Consider the following 24,777-nt stretch of genomic DNA (forward strand, 5'->3'; position numbering starts at 1 on the left):
TTAAAGTCACCATCTGGCCGCTCAGATTTCATCCTTATCAACGGGTTTCCAAGATTGATTTGCTCCATCTGGTTTGCTCGACCCATACGAAAGCAATGATTCGAAAACGTACTGCCAATCAGCATTTCCTGCCCTGAATGTTTTCCGACATAAATCAGGGTTTGCATTCCATTAGCAAACAACTGCCATCCAGCAATGACCCGACATGAAGTTTGACTCTGCGTCAAGGTTTAACCAAACCAGCCGTAAACTATAACGTTCATTAGAACAACCAACTTGTAGCGTTAACGTGGTGGCTGCAGACTTGCTTTGCATCTGCTCTGTTCCCGCCCCTTTTGCCCTGTATACTTGACTATCGTTAGTACAAGACCGCATAGTTTAGATTCACCTGTACGCTACATTTACTGCTTAACCTACTAAATTTAATCTGCGTTTCAATTGGGTTAGCGAGATCTTTGGAAAGGATGGGGAAAATCCTGTAAGGGAATCTTAAATCGCATGGAACATTTAGCATCTGAAACAGGATTACTAGTAGAATTGTAAATTTTTAAAGACAGCAAAGTTAAATAATGCATTCAAAGAAGCAATTAAAAGTGGGAATCATTTCACTAATTTTTTTATTCTCTTTTCACGGGATCTCCAAAATTTTATTTGCATGGTTAGTTTAAGAGTTTTTATTTGTTAGTACTTTTTAATTTAAATCTAAGAGTTAGAGAGTTTTTAAAATATTTAACACGGAGAAACATGAAAACGTAATAATAAAATTTGGAAAATATATCTCATAATCATGTTAATCTTGGTTAGCGAACTATATTGACTCATTTCTTACATTTAAAATTATTTACGAAATAAAATGCAATTAGTAATGCAGTAAAATCCCTTGGGGGTGATATCTGAAAGAGCTTCGTCCCAAGCTGTTTCGGTTTACAAGGTTTCAGCACGCGTAATGTTTAACACTAATAAAATAGATGGTAATAAACAATATTTTAACTAAATTAATTCCTGTCATTCTTACTATATGCTATTTCGTATCGTTTAGCATTATGATTCTCAACATTGTGACTAACTGTTGACATTATAATAATGAATTACTTTCGACTGCATATACGAGTATCTAAAGTTTTAAAACGAAATTTCTAAGACCCTTGGTAATCATTTTTATAAGATTTTTTTGATTCAAGATTAAATGAATCTTACTTTCGTTACGTTGTTTTTAAACTACACAGAATTAATTATTTAAATTAAGTTATTAGTTTTATATAACGCTCATTCCCAAAAAATTACTGCAAATTATTTCCAGCGAATAAAGGGCTAAAATTTAAGATTTGAATGCGATTCGAGCTCCGATGATGTGTAAGTTTTTATTTGGTTACCGTCTTCGTTAGTATGCTACTTATAATTTGCATTCAAAGTTTCTATTTTAACCCTTACTTTCACATATTGAACTGACATATTGAAATTGATTGTGATACAATCGTATGAACACATCACAATCTGCATAATATTCAATATATATTATTATTCTTAGACATTTACTTTTACAAGAAATCCTATTACGGCAAAGGTACTATTATAACATAATGCAAAGCGAACTTGAGAAAAACCGCGTAAATAAAAGGGTAGCATTGGAAGACATATATAGTACTAGAGTTTCAATTTAATTTTCATAAGATTTGTTTAAAAGTACAATATATGTTAAATTATTAGATTTAATAAAAGTAATATTGCTTTTTCGTACATGCACACACACACACACACATATATATATCGTATAATGTAATAATGTATATAAATATATATAAAATAATACAATAATATATGTATAATTTGTGTTACTTTTTTCTAGTATTTACATGTTTGCACTTTATTTACTTATGTTTTCTGAATTGAATGATATAGCAAATTATTTCGCAGCAATAATTAATCAATTTATTTTGTTTGCAATTGAATTTTCATCATTTAAAATTTTAGTTTGCTTAATATGTACGAAATTACAATATTGTATTTATTAAATTCATATATATATATATATGATATTTCTAAAACGAAAAGTTTTTAAATTATAAAATCTACTTTAGTCAAATTAAGTCATTTAAAAATTTTTAGTTTAAAAAACAGAAATTACAAATTATATATCATAAAAACATAAATTATATATTACTGATAATTTTATTTATTGTTGATAAAAGTTATATATATATATTATATGATATTTTTAAAATGAAACGTTTTTAAATTATAAAACCTGCTTTAGTCAAATTAAGTCATTTAAAAAAAATTATTTAAACAGAAATTACAAATTATATATCATAAAAATATAAATCATATACTATTGATAATTTTATTTATTATTGATAAAAGTTTTATATATATATAACTTTATATATATAGAGAGAGAAAGATGTAATATATAAAAAATACGATGGCTTTGCTCTACGCGAACAGGCAACCTCTAAGTTTCCGCAATTTCAGGTTCTTACCCCTAGACGAGTACTTTTGAGAATATTCTGGCATGTTATGTAACATCTACTATAAATGTAGAGATCGCGCCATTTTTCGTTAGACTGCTTTTCTCCTCCTGCCGCTATCAGACCTTTGCTGCTTCTCTTCCCGTCTGTCTTGCTTTGTTTGAATAGTATGACGCAGTAAATTTCCTAAGTTAATCGTATTTTAATTTAAAATACTATTGCATATGCAATTTTGGAGAATCTTAAAGAATAATGATTTGCTACTTGAATTGAATAGAAATGTGCAATTAGAAGCGAAATCCTTTGGTTCCATCATTTCTGCCATATCCCACTCCACCAAACAACGAAAGGATTCGGATGCTAAAGGTTGGGTATCGCCTTAAACTCCCATCCACGATGACTGCTAAGTGATTATTCTTCTTTGTTCCCGTAAATATTACATATATATTAAAAATTACATATATATATATATATATATATATATTGTATGATCTTAAATTCGAGCGGAATCGAGTTATTTTACTACTTGCGCAATTGCTGCAAAGTAAGTTAATAATAATTTATTTACTAAAGAAATATTGAATATATTATCTCCTAAGATTAATTTTAGTAGAATTATCTTAAAAGAGTGAATCCATAGTTAGTAAGTTCAATTCCGAAAATTGTTTTAAAGTAACTTGTATGTAAAATTGTTAAAAATGTTTAACGGGGACTTGAATTAAATCATGAATAACAAAATTTCAATTGTAAAAAGAAATAAATTAAAAGCAAGTAATTAAATTAAAAGCAAGTAGTCATTGCCATTGATCGGAAATTAGTTATGAATGAATAGAGAAATTTATCCAATTATGCGTTGATAGCTGCAAATAATGATGGTAATATTGCAAAGTAAAATTAAAAATAAAACATTTAAATCCATTCCATATTAAACTCGGAACAAACCATTCAAAATAAAATCCATAAGCACAATGACTAATTTCCTAAGATGCAAAAATGTATAAATTTAGAAGGAGCCAGTAAAAGAAGGAAGGTTATTTACATCTTTCACTGCATTGTCGTCAGAAGGTTGGTGGAAGAACAAAAATAAATGAACCAGCTTATTTCAAAACTGATGACACAAATTATACGCATTTAGAAGATTAGACTTTAACAGTTCAGTAAACCTTAAGAAATTCATCATAGAAATGTGTGTCTTCAACATCTTCAGACTAGACAAGGTATGTAAAAACGCAGAAAGATTAAAAATTACGTGAATAAATAAATTTTTGGTCGAGCAGACTGATGATTCTAAGTAATTAGTTCATCTACGTACAACCAAAAATGTACATGATATACATGACATATAAGATACAATAAACATGAAAAGAAAAAGGACGAGTTAGTTCTCGAAACTGTTACGGTAAAGCAACCATTGTACTGAAATTGAAAAATCTGAATAATACATAAATAGGATTCTAAACAAAATACAAATATTATAAAAAAATTTCAGTGTCTGTTTTGTTAAATTAAATTATAAATTTAATATTTATTATGAACGAGTGTTTACGGTACAAATGTTTTTTTCTCAACGTACGCTATTGTTATATTTTCCGCCCATTTTGAGCATGCTTAATTTAATCTAGACTATGACATCCAGTATTTAATACGCTTGATTCGAATGAAGTAGACGAGGCAGCAGAACTTCACCACTTTTACAGGTATAGTCCCCACACAGTTACTGTGCAGGTCCTTCCCAATTTTAATAGAAAACACCTAATAAAACGGATCCAAGGTTCTCCCAACACTTTGCCCATTTCTTTTGAATTATATCTTACCTCAAACCTTTTGAGAAACGTTCGCTTCGCCAGTATTTTAAGTACCGCTATCCGTATATTCCAACCAACCAATCATTCTCCGAAATTCGAACCGAGTTCAGTGATAGAGCAGATAGCGTCGTTACCCACTGTATCGATCAGGGATGGTTCAGTAGATGAATTAATTAATTTTTCCATTTCTAGGATTTTTAACTTAAGCGGTTCATTTATGCAAGCATAATAACATTGTATGTCCAGAAACAGCTGGTAATACAGAGATGATTCATATTTTAACAGCGGTGATGACAAAGATTTATCTTATTAATTTTATATTAATCTGGTATGATCTCAGTCATGTATACAGAGTGTCCCGGAAAGAAGTGATGATAAAGAATGACACATGTATCAAAAATCAAAGAGTTTACTGCAATGGGGTTTACAGAGCTCAAATCAGTTACTCAGAAATTTCAGTACACCTCTGAAACATCAGCTACCCTTTACTTTCGCAAACTTTCCACAAAAGTATATAAACGGGTCAAGTTTGTTCTGCTTTAGTTTTCCAGATTGAGAAAATATTTTAATCTTCTTTTCAGCTATGCAAACCACAGTGCAATAAACACTGATTTCCTACATATGTGTCGCTTATTTTCAATACTTTTTTTCTGGACACCCTATATTTCGGACTCTAATAATATCTAAAAAGTGAAGTGTATGTATTGACTAATGAAACTATCCAACACTGAATTCTTTTAATAAATAATGTAAAGATAATTATAGTCTTTATTCCTTTCCAGCTGTTTGAAAGAATGAAGTAAACATTATGAAATCCATGAGAGTAAATTTATTGCTATTTAAAATTTCTTGCTGTATGAAAAGTGGATATATCTCGATAAATATGTCATATATATTCGTCTTTTTTATTATCTACTTACTTTGATTACCAGGCAGTACACAATTTCGTACATTAATTGACATTATCAGTGTTACACTGTAGAGACATTAGGTATTTTTGAAGCGGGAAACATAAAAATGAGAAATGCTGTCGTGGGGACTCGAACCTTAATCTCTCGAATACGCGCCAAGTGTGCTACCGTTACACCACGAAGGCGTACAGAATGGAGGGAGAAAATACCTTATAAAATATGTGAATATTGTCAATGAAATATAAAGCGCGGTCTTAAATTAATGGGTCAGTAATAGAGTAATGCAGTTTCTGTAATTAAAATATTCAGTTTGAATAGTGTTTCTTGTAAAAATACCGAGTTAATATAATGTAGCTTGGATAACTGTTTAGTATTTTCTTTATATAGATAACTTGTTTCTTACATTAGTATTTATTTGGCTGCAAAGCCTTTTCTATGAGTCTCAAAATTCTTCGTCGGAATATAAATAATGTTTAACTTTCTTTAAAGCCTCAAAAATATCCGAAAACCAAAGAATGTCTTAATTTCTCCATCTCAAGGTATAATCAAACACTATCTTTCTACCCCAAAATCAAATTTATCGGAAGCAAACACGCGCGATAACAACTGCCCCAATCTAGTTTAATATTTCCTCATAAAGAGTACACAGTAAAAGGCATTTTCCTCTTCTCTTTCAATCTAACTTTGTGTCGGCCCAAACTATCAAACTTTTCGCACGGAAAATTCTTCCTACAAAGCAACTTAGGAATTGTATCTTCCGTTAACAAGGTACGGAATGCATAATGAACAGAGCTAAATTGAAAAGCAATAGAAATTGGAGACTGTTAGGTTTGTTTAATTCCAAAGATTCTCCTGAAGCTAATTAGACTTTCAACTGGCGCGGTCTAATTGCCTGTTAGCTTCATTAGCCATCGACTACCTTCATTGTTACAACTAGCCTGAATCTTCTGCTTTCCTTGTTACAGATGAAAGTGGAGAAATCTTTAACTATGTTCCCTCTTGTGATAGATAAAGTGCAAGGTAACGTGGCTGGAAGTTTGTTTTCCAAACGAATTAAATGTAACAAAATCATTTTATTTAAAAGTTTAAATCACGAAGTTCTAAAAATTACGTTATCTTGGCTCTGTTTTTCAAAAGCTAACATTAGTTATATCATGGGCTCAGCACTGTTATATAGGGTGAGGTAATTTAAATAGGGCTGGTCTGCAAAACTATTTTTACAAGAGAAAATGTAACATGTATTACAGATAATTAAGGTACTTTTAACTTCAATTTTGATAAAATAACTAACTTCATATTTCTTTTAAATATGATCAGCTGATATTTGGGTTTTAAACGGGCAACAAAGGAAAAGTAATGCTCTTTCTATGAAGCGACAGGTTTGGGATAGTTTCTGCCTAGATATTTTGCGATATGCAATATATCGACTTAAAAATTAGAAAGGTTTGAAACCTGTTGATCTTGTTCGGATAACAAATATTGGTAATAATAAATACTGCTAGCACATTAAGAAACGGCTTCAAAGAAAAGATTATATTACGTTAATTGAAAGTTCAGTTTTAGCACGCTCCTTTCTCTTTATTGTTTCTCGTAACTTTCACACTGCAATTGACAAAGTAGGAATTCAGCTCTAATAAATATTTTCCTACAAAATTAAAATCAAACGAATGATGCAACGGACATTATTATTTACTGAAAAAATGCACCTTAAGTGTTTTTAGATAAGAAGAATATTTAAATTATTTATTTTTAAATTTTCCGTTAGAATTCGATAAATTCTTCTTATTTTTTAATTTTTAATTACGTTGAACTGCTCTAGCTATTTTATTTTTAATCTGTTAAACAACAAGATCAATTACAGGAAAATTGGAAAATTATATATATACATAGACGGAAACGACATTAGAAATTTTATTATATGTTTCTTATAAAAACCTTTTAACTGGAAATGATCTTATGTACAAAAACCATAATATATTAGTTATTTAGTTATGTGAGTACGAAATTTTAATGATATAAATGAAACATACCAGATGAAGATTAGTGCAGGCCTAACAAGACCGCTACTTGCCGTGAATTAGTCTAATTCTTAAACTAATCCATGTTAAGCAGGCAGATCCTACATTTTTTGAGTTCATTAGCTTTAAATACTAGAGTAAAGCTCCCAGTTCTTTACAAAATGACAGAAACACACCTCATAGTATAATAACGTTGGTAAAAAATTAAACTTGTGTCAATTTTATGCATCTCTATCCTTATGTTATGAGAATAAACTAAGGATAAGTTACCCTCCTTATTCTTATTTCAGCCTTATGTTATTCTTTTAAAAATATACTAAAGTTCACATAAAGGTTTTAAAAGTTACACAAAATATAATGAAAAACAAAGATATATGAATAAATTATAAACTGCTACACTTGATGTGCTTATGTTAATCTAGAAGACTCAAGATTATTCTTTTAAAGATATGAATCAATGAATACTAATGATTATTACAATTTACTATTAAAATAAACAATACATTTTAATCAAGCATGTATTGACAGTTCTCTGCGTGACACAGCAGTCACAAAATGAATTACGTTTTCAAAATTTCCTTTGGATTCAGATACAAAAGAAAAAAATTATTCCGTTTAATGGAGAAAATTATTCCTTCTCTAGAAGTGTACAATATAAGTTTGAGATATTTCCAGTTGCTGAAAATCATCACATAAATTTCACGTAGTTAGGCTTAAAATGCAGGTTAAAAATACATTTTAATCAAGCATGCATTGAGAGTCAAAATCGTAGAAACAACCTTGTATTTAGCGTAGGTATAATGAAACACTCAATCGATTTCGAGGGCAGCTAAAGGTCCCTCCTCATCAGGAGAAAGAAATACCTAGAAAGAAGAAAATAAAGGAGAAGGAGTCAGAGAAACACGTGGTCCTTATCAGCACTGCACGTGGTTATAACTAGATTTTTTTAATCAGAGTTGCACTGGCCGCCTACTTTTTCTGAGCAGGCTATCTGATCAAGCATAAAGGACAAGAAAAATTTTAAAGCATAAAGGATAATAACGGAATAATTTTTCTTGGCTCAGTAAAAGTAGGCGGCCAGTGCAACTCTGATTAAAAAAATCTAGTTATAACCACGTGCAGTGCTGATAAGGACCACGTGTTTCTCTGACTCCTTCTCCTTTATTTTCTTCTTTCTAGGTATTTCTTTCTCCTGATGAGGAGGGACCTTTAGCTTCCCTCGAAATCATTTGAGTCTTTCATTATACCTACGCTAAACACAAGGTTGTTTTTACGATTTTGATTGTCACATTAGCGTGTTTCTCTTCTAGTCTCTGCATTGAGAGTCTTCTGCGTGACATAGCAGTTACAAAATGAATTACGTTTTTAAAATTTCCTTTGGATTTCGCATACAAAAGGAAAAAATTACTCCATTTGATGGAGAAAATTATTGCTTCTCTTAAATGTATCAGTAGAAGTTTCAGATATTTCCAGTTGCTGAAATTCTTCACATAAATGCCAAGGAGTTAAGCTTAAAATGCATGTTAAAAATACATTCACGTTAATCTAGGAGACTCAAGATAATTCTTTTATGGACATGAATCAATATATCCTAATGATTATGATAATTTACTATTAAAATAAACAAGACATTACATTTTAATCAAGCATATACTGACAGTCCTTTGCGTGACATAGCAGCCACAAAATGAATTACGTTTTCAAAATTGCCTTTGGATTTCTCATAGAAAAGTAAAAATTTATTCCGTTTAATTAAGACATTTAATGCTTCTCTGAAGTGTAGAAGTTTGATATAGTTCCAGTTGCTTAAAATCGTCACTTAAATTTCAAGAAGCTTAAAATGCATGTTAAAAATACATTTTAATCCAGCATGTATTGACAGTCTTCTGCTTGACATAGCACTTACAAAATGAATTTCATTTTCAAAATTTTCTTTGGATTTCTCATACAAAAGGAAAAAAAATATTCCGTTTAATTAAGACATTTATTGCTTCTCTGAAGTGTAGAATAGAAGTTTGATATAGTTCCAGTTGCTTAAAACTGTCACTTAAATTTCAAGAAGCTTAAAATGCATGTTAAAAATACTTTCACATTAGATCAGAATCAGAAGTTAAGTTTTTAAATATCCTTCTACAGACAGTACGTAATTCACTCCTGAGCTCAGACTTATCATCGGATGGACAGTTTAATCCCCAGGGATTTGTTTTGACATGTGATCGAAAAATTAATTTTTTGGGGATCTTGATTAAAAATAAGTCTTGCGTTACTTTTAATTTTTGAGATAAAATAAATATCATATGCATTTATTAGCTAATACATATGCCTTCAGTTTTAATTACAAAAGGATATAAGTATTTCATTCTGGACTAACTACTTTTAACAGCAAAACGTTTTAACGAACTTTAAATTAACTTTGTTTCAGTTTCTCACGACGACAAACAGAACCGGCCAGTTTATTAATAGTAATTAGGTCTGTGAAATGTATTAAGAAGAAAAACAAATATATATATATATATATATATAGGTTCCTTTTTTTAATGTGAATAACATAAAAAAATTCTATCCCTAAGAAAAATTATCAAAACTATCAAGCAGGTAATTTTTTCAGACTCATGTAAATGTAACAGGTCACGTAACATTGGCTGCCCTCTATAACAAAATACACTGTTTTCTTCCTATGAAGAAGTCATTTTTCTATTGTTTCTTTTTTCTCCTCGTTTCAGCCTGGCTAAACCAGACATTTTGGAGTCTTACTGAGTGTGGTTGATGAGGTATAACGTTCAGCCGCTTTTCATGGGATATTCTCGCGCCACTGATTCCACAGGAAAGAGAGAGGGAGAGAGAAGAAAAAGGGTACTTCGAAGACTTTCCACCGTTAAATGAGGCTTAGAGAAAGGGGGTCTTTACCCGCATGTTTCTCCAGTCCTTTGCTTCCGGCTATCTTGTTTTATATGCTGTTGATATAGAGTACTTTGTCTAAAAGTACTTACTATGATACTTTAAAAAAAGAAAACAAGTGCGAGAAGAAGAGTGCGTTCATTAAATTGATGACAATAAAATATCAGAAACCTTAAAACGCAATTTACATTATTAATGAAGCGCGTAATTAATTTAAGTACATATCTTTACGATTTATATTAGGTAACAACATAATTAATATATTTATTTAACACAGCGTAGTACAAAACTACGGTACATTATCAAAACAGTACAAGATAACAACATTTTTATCATTTGTTACGCTTGTACGTATGCGTTTGTTTAAAATGTTTTCTGAACTACTTTCTACTTTTATTTATACTTTCTACTTTACTACTTACATACATTTTATGATTTAGATCTCAACTTTCATTTCTTTTCTTTTGTTAGTTCTCACCAGGATACAAATTAATATGTGTATGTATTTATAAGGCGGAGTTTATGAAAGTTTTGGATACAGAGCTTTTGGCAGAGAAGCTCGTAGACTTTACTTTGTCTAGCTCAGCCTTGTTAAAGTAGTATTTAGGCTTTAGTCAATTTGCTAAGCAAAGTTCAATTGCTTGTGATTAGAAGTTTGAGACAGCACTTAACTAGGCCAGTTATGCTTGTCTTCTCGTCTTCTAATCCATTTAAATGTGGGAATTCAATTTTCCATCATTTAATATCCTCAAGTTTGATAGAGTTTGATTCTTACGCACAAACTGTGCAGCTGTTAAGTTCAAGTTTTAAATAAAAGGGTTATTTTAAAATCTTCTTTTGACTTTCATAATACTTTTCACAGATGAAACGATAAGTCTCATGTTAGTATAAGCAGGATAGTGGACTTTAAGTTACTTTTGTCCCGGTTACGACCCTACATAGTAAAGCTAATAGAAATTTAGAAAAAGTTTGAAGTTAACATAATGAATTTGTAGCAATTTACGGGTTCTGAAATCATTAGAGTCTGCATTTCAGACATCCCAGTATTAAAAATTATGACATTCTTTCTTAATAATACATAACAATGTCTTAATAATGCATCACTACGAGGAAGATAAGCATCGCAGTCGAAGGATATTGATTAGCGAGCTAATACTATCTACAGACAGGTGAGAATGTTTTTAAAAAGATTCCTCTCCTTTTCAGCTGAAGATTTTTTTTTCTCTGTTCCTCTTTCTTTCAAAGACAGGAAATGTAAAGTATTCAGCATCTTTGTTAATAGAAAAAAATTTTAGTTTTTATTTCAGTTTATATTTTTCTTCTTTTCCCCTTTCTTGTCTTCGTTACATTGTAAAGTCGTTAGGTTTTTCATGCTGGAGACGTGAAAAATGTGCACTGCCCTTGCCGGGATTCATATCCTGGATGAATCGAATATGGTTCCAGTTACGTCACGAAGGCATCAGGAAAGGAGGGAGAAAATACATTATATACTCCCTATTTTAAAGGGCGACTGAGGATTAGGGACCAAATCGCCATAGCCTGGTGGTGACGAATTGTCATCTACCACCTTTTAGTTCAGGAGCCATTTGTAGACTCCTTAGGTTTTTTTGTTGCTGGAGACGTGAAAAGTATGCACTTCCCTCGCCGGAAGTCGAACCCTGCACCTCTCGAATACGCGTTAAGTATTATTCCAATTACACCACGAATGCATGAGGAAAGGAGGGAGAAAATACCTTATACCTCAATTCCTTGTGCAAATCTTTAAACATAAATTTTATTCATAATAGATTACGAGCAAGAGTAATGATCTCCCTGCTTGATGTCTGAAAGTGACAACTTGGTTAACGCAATCAAACACTGATAGTTGTTTCAAGTTCGGGATCCGAGGAAAGGACTGGCTGTATGAAGTTTTATAGGTTTTTAACCGAATATAACTTAGATACAAAGCAGGTAACCCTAGTGTACCTTGCTTAAATCTATTCACTAAACACCAACAAACCAATGAAAGGCACCTTATGCATTTCTGAGATAAATAAACTTCCACTGGCCTGAAAAAAATTAACTTGCCGGTTATTTGTTCACCCTAAAATCCAGTTTTTAATTGAAAATCTTATTGTACTAGTTAGTAGTACGCAAGTCATGATTCTTAAAATGAAACGTTTCATAACTATAATAATTTTATATCCGACAATGAAAGAGTGACATTTTCGTGGAATTAAATATTCATCTTTAGTGTTTTAAATTTAAATTAAATAAAATGGATATAAATGATCTCTCAGAAATTTTATTTGATTGCAAATTCCAAAGACACATGTGTGATATTGTATTTGTAACGCGTATATTTTGTGATTTACTGAATTTTAAATTCAGTAAAAATTCAAATTCGAAACAGACTTGAATGAAACATATTTTTTCTCTAATGGCGTGCTTTAGCGGTTTGCCACTACTAAGGCTGGAAGCGGTGGTCACTTTGTTATGGAGACATCTAAAAGGTGGGAATCGTCGATTCCTGCGAAGAGACGAACAAGTTAGATCTGTAGTGAAAATGTCCTGGTTGTCTGACTAGAAATAACGACATTTGGGTAAGCGATTAAAGCATTCTTTATTAAGTATGAGCAGCTGTCTTTATGCAGAAGAATAGTCCACTTGGCGATGTAAATTAAATGCTACAGGAATAACAGTTACTTCGGTATCATGGAGGCTCCTCCGCAGAAGCAAACACAGAAGAAGAAGCAGTTTGATACAAAATCATGACCCGTTTCAAAGTATATATGATGCGTGTGCTGCGCATGCTCCGCTTTGCCAAGTATTAGCATAATTTCTGTGCGAACACCCATGCTTTCTTCGAGATTCGAACGCAGAATGTTCGGTACTTCAGTCAAAGTCACTAACCACTTGCTCGTCAGTGCGGCTGGATGAAAATATTATTGTTGCATCATTTTATATAACACTTACAAAGATGAAACGTTTTCCTGATAAGTACATGATTAAATAAACACCAATACAGATACTACTAGTAATTAGAATCTGATTTATATACATTGCTGATATATAAAGCTTCATTATTTACTAATATTTGTTGGCTTCCAACCTTTCACAAGGGCGGCTGATTTGTACCACCCGAAAAGAAACTGAACTACTTTCCAGTGATAACCTTCCAGATGGGAAAGTGTTTCGTGATACTGACTGTAGAACTGAAGGTCCCGGGTTCTAGTCCCGGAAAAGGCATGGATATAAATCCTCTGCCCGTTCAAAGAAAGCAACAGTGGCCTACTTATTAGGTGCCTTTATAATAAAGTGAACACTTCCAGCTTTATTGGCCAACACCTATAATGGCTAGCGCCCGCCAGTGGGGAGGAAAACCTTTTCAATAAAGAGATATAACAGAAAAGCAAGTACAGCTAAAATAAAGTGTTTATTAGATCCACAGATCATAAATAGAAATGAAACTGATTAAGGACTTGAAGATTCTCCTGTAGCTTGTAAAGACTAGAAAATAGAATAGAAAGAAATAGAGATTATACTTAATATTTTCGAAAATTAGTCATAAAAATTAAAATTCACAGAAATTTATTTTACGGTTAAACAGATCTAAAACATACTTTTTCACGGTAAAACTAAACGATGATATTACTATATAATTTGATTGAAAGTAGCCTATTCCTCTTTTGAAAAATGAATTTAATTCCAGAATACAAGACTTTAACTAATGTTGGATCAAAGTGCACTCCGTTTCATTTATTCAGCCTAATTTTAGAAGAGGGGAACGTTTGTTATAGATTGATTCCTGGAATAAACAATGAACACTAAGCTAGTTATTGAAATGCATGCTGCATTTCTCTTTTGTGAAGAAGATGAATACTTGCTAAAACATCGATGTTGATGTACTATAGATACCTTCAATTAGCTTTTAATTTGCATAAAACGAATTCCTTTTGTGTTGCAGTATGATGAAACATTCCTGCAAAATTTTGTGAATAAATAGCAAAAATGTCCTGCAAATGTAAAATAGTACACGATTTTCTGAAAAGTCTGTTACTTCATATATATTTTTATTTTCTTCTAAGGAATAAGAGTATATGTATTATGAACAACTATTTTTAGTTCAAATTTAAATTTTATAATACATCGAACTAACAGGAACTTAAATTCCGCTCGAAATGAATTTATTATTACATTTGCTTTCTATTTATTCAAAACAAATTTTTGAACTTTATATTAACATTTCTTTTCCATCTGCGTTTTTATTTACAATAAAGGCTCTACATTAAATTTTTCTTTGTAATGCTATAAAACTTAATTTGAAAACGAAATAAACATGTTACATAACGCAAATTTCCATTACTTTCCCTCTTTCCACTCTAGGGGAAAAATTATAATAATTTATTTAATTCTCTCAGATTCAAGACTGTGAATTTTCAAAATAACTCGCGAATAAGCACAAATCACTACATTTCTTTTTGTAGTTTGATCTCATTATTTGTTATCTAATTTTAGGGCCATTGACTAAGTTAGAGGAAAATTCACTTTTAAGTAACGTTGTTTTGATTTCATTTTCAAACCACAAATTCTGTTTACTTTTAAAGATCGAAAAAAGGAAAATATGTGTGTTTTCAACAATGTGGGCAACGTTTTCTGGTTTTAATAAAATATATTATCTGAGAAGAAAAGCGAGGTATTTCCGTTCTAAATTTGTGGGCACATTTCGATCAAAAAATAAGGCAATAAGATCAAAAAGAAATATTTTATGCTCTACAGAATCACATTTATATTCCTCTAAATTAACATTTTTGTATAGCACTTGCGTTATTTGAATGCAAACTGTAGCGTGATCTTATAGCAAATTTAATGAAAATATTTAAACATGTCTAGCCACTGAAAATTATAAAACTATATTACTTGTGTGTATTAGAATAGATATTTTTTGAAACATTCAGAATAGTTCCATTGGAAAACGCGTAACGTAAAATTACTATCAATTCAAACATTTTTTAGCAAATAGTATCATCAGTTTAATAAGTCTGTAATGTAAAATTTTGTTATCATAAACTTTGTCAAAATATTCACCGTATATTCTGGCGTGTAACGCGCACTGGTGTATAACGTGCACCTGTAATTTCAAACCACATTTATTAATTTGTATGTATATTCGTGATATAACGCTCGCCCTTTCCTATACGAAGAAATCTAAAAGATACAAGTGCTATGCACTTATCTTTTGAAGTCTTTTATTCGACGATTGTTCTCAGGCGTTTGGACTACGGTTTGCTGAATTGAAGAGCGTGGTGCATTTAATTATGGCAAAGCACACTAGGGCTATCTGCCTAAGGGGAGGGAGGCCTTCGTGGAGGATTTTCTAAGGGAAACTGGCTCGTATACACGTTACACACGGGGAAAACTACGAAAACGCCCATGCAGCCAGCCCGTTCGCGGGATTCGAACCTCGGACCGAACCACCAGTGTTCAGCGACTTTACCGCTCGGCCGCTGGTGGGCCTGAATTGAAGAGCGACAAGAGAAACAATACGTGTGGTGGGGAAATGCTTGAGAGAGTGATTAATTCTGCAAAGAAGGTGGATTGTATTCAATGCAGATGTGGATATTCACTGCAGTGTATTCAATGCAGATCAAGAATGTTATCCTACGGTTATGAGAAAAGAAGGACAGCATTTCGGGTAAGAATGCCATTCCGACGCAAATGAATTCGCGGATTAAGATGTTTCATCACTCTGAATATACATACGCCGAATATACGGTAATAAAAGATCCAATTTTTGAATTTTATATTAAAATGTTGGAGTATTCATAAAAATGTACCATTCATTCTTTTAATCAAAAAAATAATTAAAAAAAAAAGCTATTTTTTTGTTATTATGAAGAAACATTCGAAACGTTTACGTATTATATGCTAGATATACAATATGGTTAAACTTAGAACTAGACATTCGTCTTAAAAATTAATAAAAATAAATACGGTTACTAAATTTAGGAAAAACTATTTTCTTACATTAAAATCCTTGTTTTCAACTACACAATTGATATATACCATAGTATGGCTTAAAACAGTGCATAAAATTATTTTCCCTTTACTTTATAAGGTATTTTCTCCCTCCAGGTGAGCGTCCCGGAGAGGCCATTGCTCCTTTTTCACGTCTTCCTGCTTCAAAATAACCTCTCTTCAGTGGCGCTTGAACTACAATGTGGTGAACGATAATTCATCACCACTGGGATTTGGCAACTGGCTGTCGTAATTCCCAATCGCCCTTTAAAAGGAGAAGTATGTATTGTCTCCTTTCTTCTAGCATGCTTTTGGGATCTAACGGTAGCACACTCGGGGCGTATTCGAGAGGTCCAAGTTCGAGTCCTGCCTAGGGCATTGCTTATTTTTCACGTCTTCCTGCTTCAAAATAACCTAACGACTTTGGAACCTTTTCAAAAATTCTTCAATTTTGATATATAGCTATTAGTGGAATAAATATAGAAACTTGAAATATAATATAAAACACATAAAGAAATTAGAAGCTTCGAATATAGTATCAAACGCAGAAAAAAAACTTACAGCTTCAAAATGAGATTTCATTGTATGCAGCTTTGCTGAGGATAATGAGGAATTTATTCTTCAGAGAAATTTAATGGATACTTATCAAATTTAATGGATACTTATCAAAAAGTTCACTTCCTTCTTTTTTGCCCTTAATTTCCATCATTAAGCAGAATATCATAAACTGCGTAAAACCTGTCACTGATATATATGCATAATGACAGCTTAATGACAGTTCAGCAAGAAAATTTAGTTTCATAACAGATAGAAATATTCTAATATGAAAATTCACCTTTCACTTAAATACATGTTTTATAGGAAAGAAATAAGATAAATCAGGTGTAATTAACATAATATGATCATTAAAAGGAGACTCTAAACTAAAATGTATCAAAACATTAACATTTTGTTTTGTTTAAAAGTTGGCTGTATTATATTCTAGGTTTTCCAACATTGCTTTTTCTCTTTTGAAGTAAATGCAGTTTCTGGTATGAAATATTTCAAATTACTTTCATGGTAACCCGAAGATCTGACTGATTTGAGATCGTTTTATAGGATAGTTTTAAAGTAATAAGAGCTTTTATCTTAGAATCTGAAATCATTTCCTTATTTTAAACTCGGTATCTTTAATACATTAGAAAAAATACTGATTTATTGAAAAATAATATTACATAAGAAATGCGAAAAACCTAAATATGTTTAATTCTGCAAGATATGACCGACACAACTATTGGTGTAGATGTTTCAAAAACAGCAAAATCCTGTTCGTGGACTTTATACACAAAACATGCATATAATTAAATTTAATTTTATCCTGACACATTAGAAATATTTACATTCTCTGGGAATAACAGTGAATATTACTAAATACTGATATTATCCATCAAACACGATTTATCCTAAAATATAAACATACCTGCTAAATTATTCTTAATCAGTTAACCTAGCTCTGTAAAATATCTCAGTCTAATTTAATTTCTAAATAAATACAGTCAGATTTTGATTACTTTTTCTTAAAACTTAATTACGATTTATTATATTTCATGGCAGACTTTCTAAAACCCACGAAAATGTAATACTATCGTAACTTTATAACCTTAGCATTTATGAAGCTAAGCATTCCTTTGAAACTTGCTTTTTTTCCTCCTAAATGCCGGCACTAGCCACGATAAGTTTACGTCACTACTACTAAGCGGTGGCTATATTATTATGGAGGTACCTAACAGGCGGCTACCGTTACCTCTTATGAAGGGACAGATAATTTACATCCATGCCTTCTACGAACTTCGGGGCTCTTCGATATGGCAGTCATAGTCATTAACTAATTTCCTGTATGGACGGCAGGTGTTGTTATTAATGTCAGTAAATTTATCTCGTAACAGAAACACGCCCACAGAAAAAAAACTTCATCATTGGAACCATCCAAACGTATATTTATTATTGGCTATGGGTACACTGCGTGATGCACGCAGCTCCTTTTTACCCTCATATTACAAAGAATGGATCCTGGAATTCCCCAATCTGCTGGAAACTTTCTATACTGTATCACTTCACCATCCGAAAACGTTTTTTCAACATTTTTGATTCTTTACAATTTCACTTTACTGGATATGATGTCACAATCATTATTAAACACCTCGAACGAAAATCCTGTTTTTGTGTTTATTGTTACCAGACAACAGATCTGGTGTCCTGTAAACATAAAAATTCTACTCTTTGAAAAAATATATTTAGTGAAAGCCTCATGTGCAAGGTCAATATAAACACATAACTATGCCTCTATTAAATCTCTCCTTTAAGTACACAGATCTTAGGGTGATGTAAATGTATGATGAAAAGACGTGAATATATATACGACTTCCATTATTCCTCTAAATTTTATATTTTTTATAGCAACATTTTTTCACTTCTGACATTTTATTTTAAGTAGATTATTGTACTCTCGGTATCTTGAATATTTGTAGAATAAATTCTTAAACTTGAAGATATAATTAAGTTATCATAGATAATATTAATTATAGTAAACTTGGAGATATAATATTAAACTTGGAGATATAGCTTAACTGCTCAGCTTAATAAACTGAGATCTGTGTTACATGATCAGACTGCAGTTTATTTTTCTGTATTTAAGATCTTTTAAATTTAAAATTTTTAAATATTTTTTAACTTTCTTAAATTTTAATGTTAAAGCTATTCAGGTTACATGAAGATTTCATAAATTTCGATCACAAAAAAATTAAGTGTTTATCTACATAATCTGTTAGAAATAATTTAAACACTGTGTGAATTAAACGCCATTGCAGTAAAATTGTTTCTAGCGGAAACCTAATGCGATGTTTTAAATTTACTAGTGAAATCGAAGCTTTCAGTTTGAAACTTAGTTATAAACAATTTGAAAGCCATTTAAAAGCAATTTGAAATCTTTATTTATATTTCCTCACAAAATAACAATTATTAATCTGTTACATCAGGTCAGCAACTCATATAATTATAATAACTATTCGATATTCCAGAGAGTGAAATCGCTCTTGTAAAGATTGAAAAAGTCAAATGTAACCAATATTCTCTTTATCTCATCTTATATCTTATGATAACAGAACAAAATTGCAATCAGTAATATGGGTATAGATTTACTCACGTAAATTAAATGCTACGTTACCGACTTGTACATTTAGTTGTTCCAGACATCATGCCGCCTTACTACTTTTCTCATTTTTACAAATTTATTACATGAAATATATCTAGGAACAACACTAATTTAAGAACACTAAGAAAATTTTTGCTTAAGAAATGCGAAAAAGATACATTTTGCTTTGAGCAACGAATAACGGTTTGTTTTTACATATAATCAAAGCCACGTATTTTTTTTATATTTTTTAATCTGAACCTGCAATTACGATCTATTCGTGAACGTTTATAATAGTGGGTAGAAACGTTCAGGTGAATATTCATTATCAAAACGCAACAGAAGCAATTTTGTGTTAATTTGCAGTTCATTGCAGATGAATTTATTAAATATTCATCTTTAGAGACAGCTACGACGGAAAACAAATATCAGTTTCGTGAATATACTTTTCTTATTAACAAAGTAAAATATAGTATATTATCAGATATTTTCTTATAAGTAATGTTTATTGCAACAGTTTAAAAATACGTTTGTTGATGGACATAATTAAATCCCTTCATATCCACCTTATTATGCAGATTATGTTTTTCTAGCCTTGTCATTACTGCAATGCAAACATATTCTTTAGGCAAATCATGCAATGTACTGAATTTAATAAACTTACTAATTAAAAAACAAAATGACACAATTTTCAGTAGCGCAAAGAAATGAAAAGATGTGTTTTATAGAGATAGATGTTTTGTGCTACCATGTCTTTGAAAAAGGAATTAATATGAACATCTGAAAAACGAAAAGATGTAATTTGTTTTAAATTTGTTACAATAAATTAATTTTCGAAAATATTAGGTCAATGAGGAGTTGTCTATTTGTCCTTAGTTTTCTAGAATTTGTTTAGTCTGTGTGATAGAGAAGTCGACCAGATTTTGCAGTCTTTACAACTGAAAGAGCTAAAATGGAGTCTTTGATAAAGTAAACGAAGTTAACACTAACACTGAACTTCAACTAATACGCATCTCCCTCAAACAGAAGTTTTGTCAAGCATGTGGTCAAGTATACACGCTACTGTTGTGACTAATCTCACTTGTCTGAACCTGTCAGAACAACCCCACGAAATTCATCATTGCAAGAGGCACAAGATTACGCCTGTCGTTGACGAGAGTCTTGGGCACCATATAGGTGATATTGCCATGGAAGTAAGAATAAAAGGAGGCACCATCCCCGCACTACGCCTGACGCACTGTTTGCTGCCAAGCCTTGTTCTCCAAAGCGGATGGGTTTTGTTTACATCCACAGCGTATTGACATGGGTTTGGTGGTACTTCCACTACTGACAGTTTCACACAAATCGAAAAGCGGGAACACTTCCGCATAAAATAAACATTCACTATTGGATGTGTAATAGCAATTTGTATAGTTTAGTAGCATTTAGAGAAAAATCACATCTTAGTTATTTTTCGGTAGCTTGCAATAGCGATCTAAGCTACAGGACGACAAAAGTACAGATTTTAGCGAAATGTTTGTGTTATGTTAAAAGAATCATAAATGCCTTAAGGTACCTTTAAAATATCAAAATATCGCAAGCATATAACCCAGTTTAATGCTTAACATTTTTTACAACTAGCTGGTATAAGCGTAAAAATTTGTATACTTATTTCGAAACCCTTGATAGTGTATTTGCTACTTTTCTTTTATGTTCCAAATATCAAAATATTTTAAATAAAATATATTTTTATCATCCACACGATAACGTAACATTAAAATTTTTATTGAAGAGGAATAAATAGTTACTCATTTTAAACTCATTATTTCATTTTTACATAACTGAAGAATAATCACTATAACTGAAAAAAGGAATTACCTCCAGAACCTGCTCTGCTGATTTACAAACATCCGTGCCTTCTCAGGGATTCGAACGCAAGCACGGTACCTTCGGTACGGTAGTCATTGTCACTAACCACTATCCATTACAGTACTTAAGGTAGAAGCCTAAGCGTATTAATCATAGTACAACTTGTATTTTCGGTCAGAGATTAGAATTTTGGATTTAATTTGAAGCAAAAGCATTTAATTCTGTGAACAGTTTTTTAAATAATAGCATTAACAAACATTAAATTGAGCACTTTCGTAGAGAGTCTACCCTTAAGGTATTTTAGAACCTCCACATTTGTTATTGCCTTGCGGCAAACAAAAATCCGAGATAACAATAGTAATACAACTTCTAAACCAAGTAATTTAATCATTATCAAACAAAATTTCTTTAGCTACTTAAGAAGGACGAAATATTTTAAATTTTAACAACCCAGTTAAGAGCGTAGAGGAAAAAAAAAGGTTACCTAACTTTTTTTCATTTTCAAATTAATCAACATATTTACTCAGTACGAAATAGAAACCAGTTTTACATTATAAGCTTTTAGTTAAAATATAATAATAATGAACTTATTCCCTCTGGGTCTAATCTTCGCGCAGGAAGATTGACCAGTAAAAGAAGTTCAATGCAACTAAATTCGCTATACGCAAAAAATGTAGTTCATAGAAATATTTAGTGTTTTAATTTCTATTTCGTTTAGATTTTCTCAGGTTTATCTGGAGGAAATACCATATGCAGATTTCAGAGAAAAGGAAATTATCATTTAAACTAAGCATTAAAAATAAATAAAACTTAAACTTGAGAGGAAAGTTATAGGGAAACATTTTAAAAGACTGCTAAAAGATATCTTCAATCAAACTAAGTTTTGAAAGCCACGCTAGAAAAAATATATTCATGTTTTAGAAAACATCCTAATGAGAGTTAACATCGCATCTTTTAACTTCAGTAAACTGCAATATTTCCTCAATGTTCATTTCTAAATAAATTGTTATTTAGGGATGTTGTAAAAGTACTTTCGTATCTTTTGGAAAATAACTAAGAGCGAATTTGTATCAAAACTATTTCCCAGTGATTAATTCGTGTTTCATCTGTGATAGAGTCATTTTATTTTTGAGATTATTTACGGTAGAAACATTAGCTATTTAATCCAAAATACGTTTTCTAGTGAATCGTGCTTTTTATTTCTTTTATGCATCGCAAGAATCCAGAGTAATGTTCAGGAAATGGTGGACGAGAGACACTTAAATTACACGAAAACATTTTTGTATTTCCTAATGAAATGTAAAATTGCAGATGAAGTCTCAAATGACGCTTGTAATGAAAAAGAAATATTTTTTTCATTTATTTTGCCGATACAACATAAAAATAAAACAAGAAGAAACTTTTACATTTCATAAACAAAATGCTGTCGTGCATACATATGTGGTCAACTGAAGTGACAGAATATATAAATATATTATATATATATATATATAGAGAGAGAGAGAGAGAGAGAGAGATTTTATTAAATAGTATATATTACACAAAGATATATATTTAATATTTTCATATTCAAAGGTCTATTTACAAAATATATATTATATGTGCTACTTTAAGATTCAGATCATAAACCATTTGTTTCAAACAAATTGTGTCCGTGGTAGAAAATGGAGTATTTGATAATTTATGCAGATACATTATTTCCTTTACTTTCCTGACTATATATTGTTTGTCTAGCTGGAGAATCCGTTCCAACTAATGTGCATTTTTAAATAATGCTATGCAACAAGTTTTCTTAGCGTTTTAATATTATGTTTATACGGTTTTATAAGATGGCGTTTTATGTAATGGGCGCTAACCGCAAAAACTATAGTCTGTTACTTAACTTAACTTATAAAATGTTAGTTTAAATTAGGCGCTTCAAGGCCGTTGCCAGTCTTTCTCATTTGCGATCGTAACGCTTATCGTCATCATCACATATTCGTACATTCATTTGAGACTGTAGTTCAAGGTCAGCCTTCATTCGCAAGCTTTTAATGAAGAGAAACCTACTCAGCAGAAATAAAGGCGACTAAAATCCTTTATTGCAGCTATGATTTCCACGGTTGCAAAGCAAATCAGGCATTCAAGCGGAGGAAAATAACCTTGAAATTTCTATTTTAAAGAACAGACTGTAATATATCATTTGTTTACAAAGTATCAATATAAAAATGGACACTACATAAACAAATTATACCCAGAAAATATTTCCAAACAAATAAAGGCACTGGCCTGAAATTTTCGCAGCACGATGAATTCCTATATGCAAATATGCATGTAAAAAATTAATTGAGAATGCAAATAAAATCCGTATCACTAATAAAAAGAAATTGAACATCTAAAACCCGCATAAATATATCAATAATCTAGTGTAATTCAAATTTGGTATAAACTAACATCTAAGGTAATATCCTAAACTTTTTCGAAGTAGAATAAGGTATATTCAAAATTTTAGTATTAATATAGAACAAAAAATGAAAATTTTGCAATCTTGAAAGCAACATCAGTGCCAGCAACTGTCTTAAATAATAATAATAAAAATTACATATATTATATTCACACATTTCGATGGCATTAAGTATTTCCTAAGAAACATGAAAAAAAAAATATCCAGCAAAGTTCGCATTTATCAAATTCTGAATTAAAATATCCTTATTCATACAGTATTTTAAGGGGGGGGGGAATACGGAAGGCGAAAGAGAAGGAAAAATTAATCTTTTATCTACAAAAAATAACGAATGAAAGGAACAAAATGTGATTTATGGTTAATTTTAACAACGTTTTTTATAACAATGTTAATACCATCTCAGTGGCGAAGTCGTAGTTCGATTTGACAATGGTCAAAACTAAACAGACACAATGTGTAAATGATTAATAGATCTGCAAATTCAAATAATCAAAGGAACAAAAATTTCTTAAGCAAAATCTTAATACGTTCTCGAAACATTCACCTAATCCTAACCCAAAAATCATTCTCTTTCCTTGGAAATTGCATTTGCGCTTCAAGCTCAACATAAATCAAATGTTGGTTAACCCGGAAAAAAACTAAATGATTAATTGCATGCAAAAACTTTTTGTGATTCTTTGTTGCCTTCAAGCGGAAGACTGTTGATCGAAAAAACAGTATTACTGCTCTTTAATCATATTGTACATTGCCATTTTTAGCAGAAGGAAAATATTTTGGCACATATTCTCGCGCGCTTTGAGCCATATATATATATATATATATATACATATATAATAGATTATATATATATATAAATAAATGTTTTCCTATTGAATTCTTTTTAATTTCATTTGAGGAGCGAAGAATATTAAAATGCTAATTGTTATAATAAAACATTTTCTACTATTTATGCAGTATTATTGTTTTCTATAAACGCATAACCGCTCGAAAAGAGGTTGGGTAAGTTGGGTATTAGTGAGAGCTTTTACAGATAAAAAGTATTTTTTAAATATGTAATAAACTTAGAGAATAAATAATGTATTTTCACAGATGAATATTGTAATATACACCTGTAGAAAAATAGTAATAAAACACCGGTGATGTCTTAGCATGAAAGCTTCATTCAACTGCGAAAATCTAAGAAATCTTGGATTGGCTCATTTTTACAGTTAAAAATGTTA

General features: G+C 31.0%; 1 protein-coding gene across 3 annotated transcripts in view; it reads right to left on the reverse strand.

The window, feature by feature from the left end:
• The window catches only part of LOC118191245 (contactin-5-like), a 554,648-nt gene that overhangs the window by 414,719 nt on the left and 115,152 nt on the right, over positions 1–24,777 (reverse strand). The gene's annotated exons all lie outside the window — the stretch shown is intronic.

The sequence above is a fragment of the Stegodyphus dumicola genome, chromosome 3 (genome assembly GCF_044657685.1).
Source record: "Stegodyphus dumicola isolate Sdum_Otavi_A_Nest chromosome 3, ASM4465768v1".
NCBI lineage: Eukaryota > Metazoa > Arthropoda > Arachnida > Araneae > Eresidae > Stegodyphus > Stegodyphus dumicola.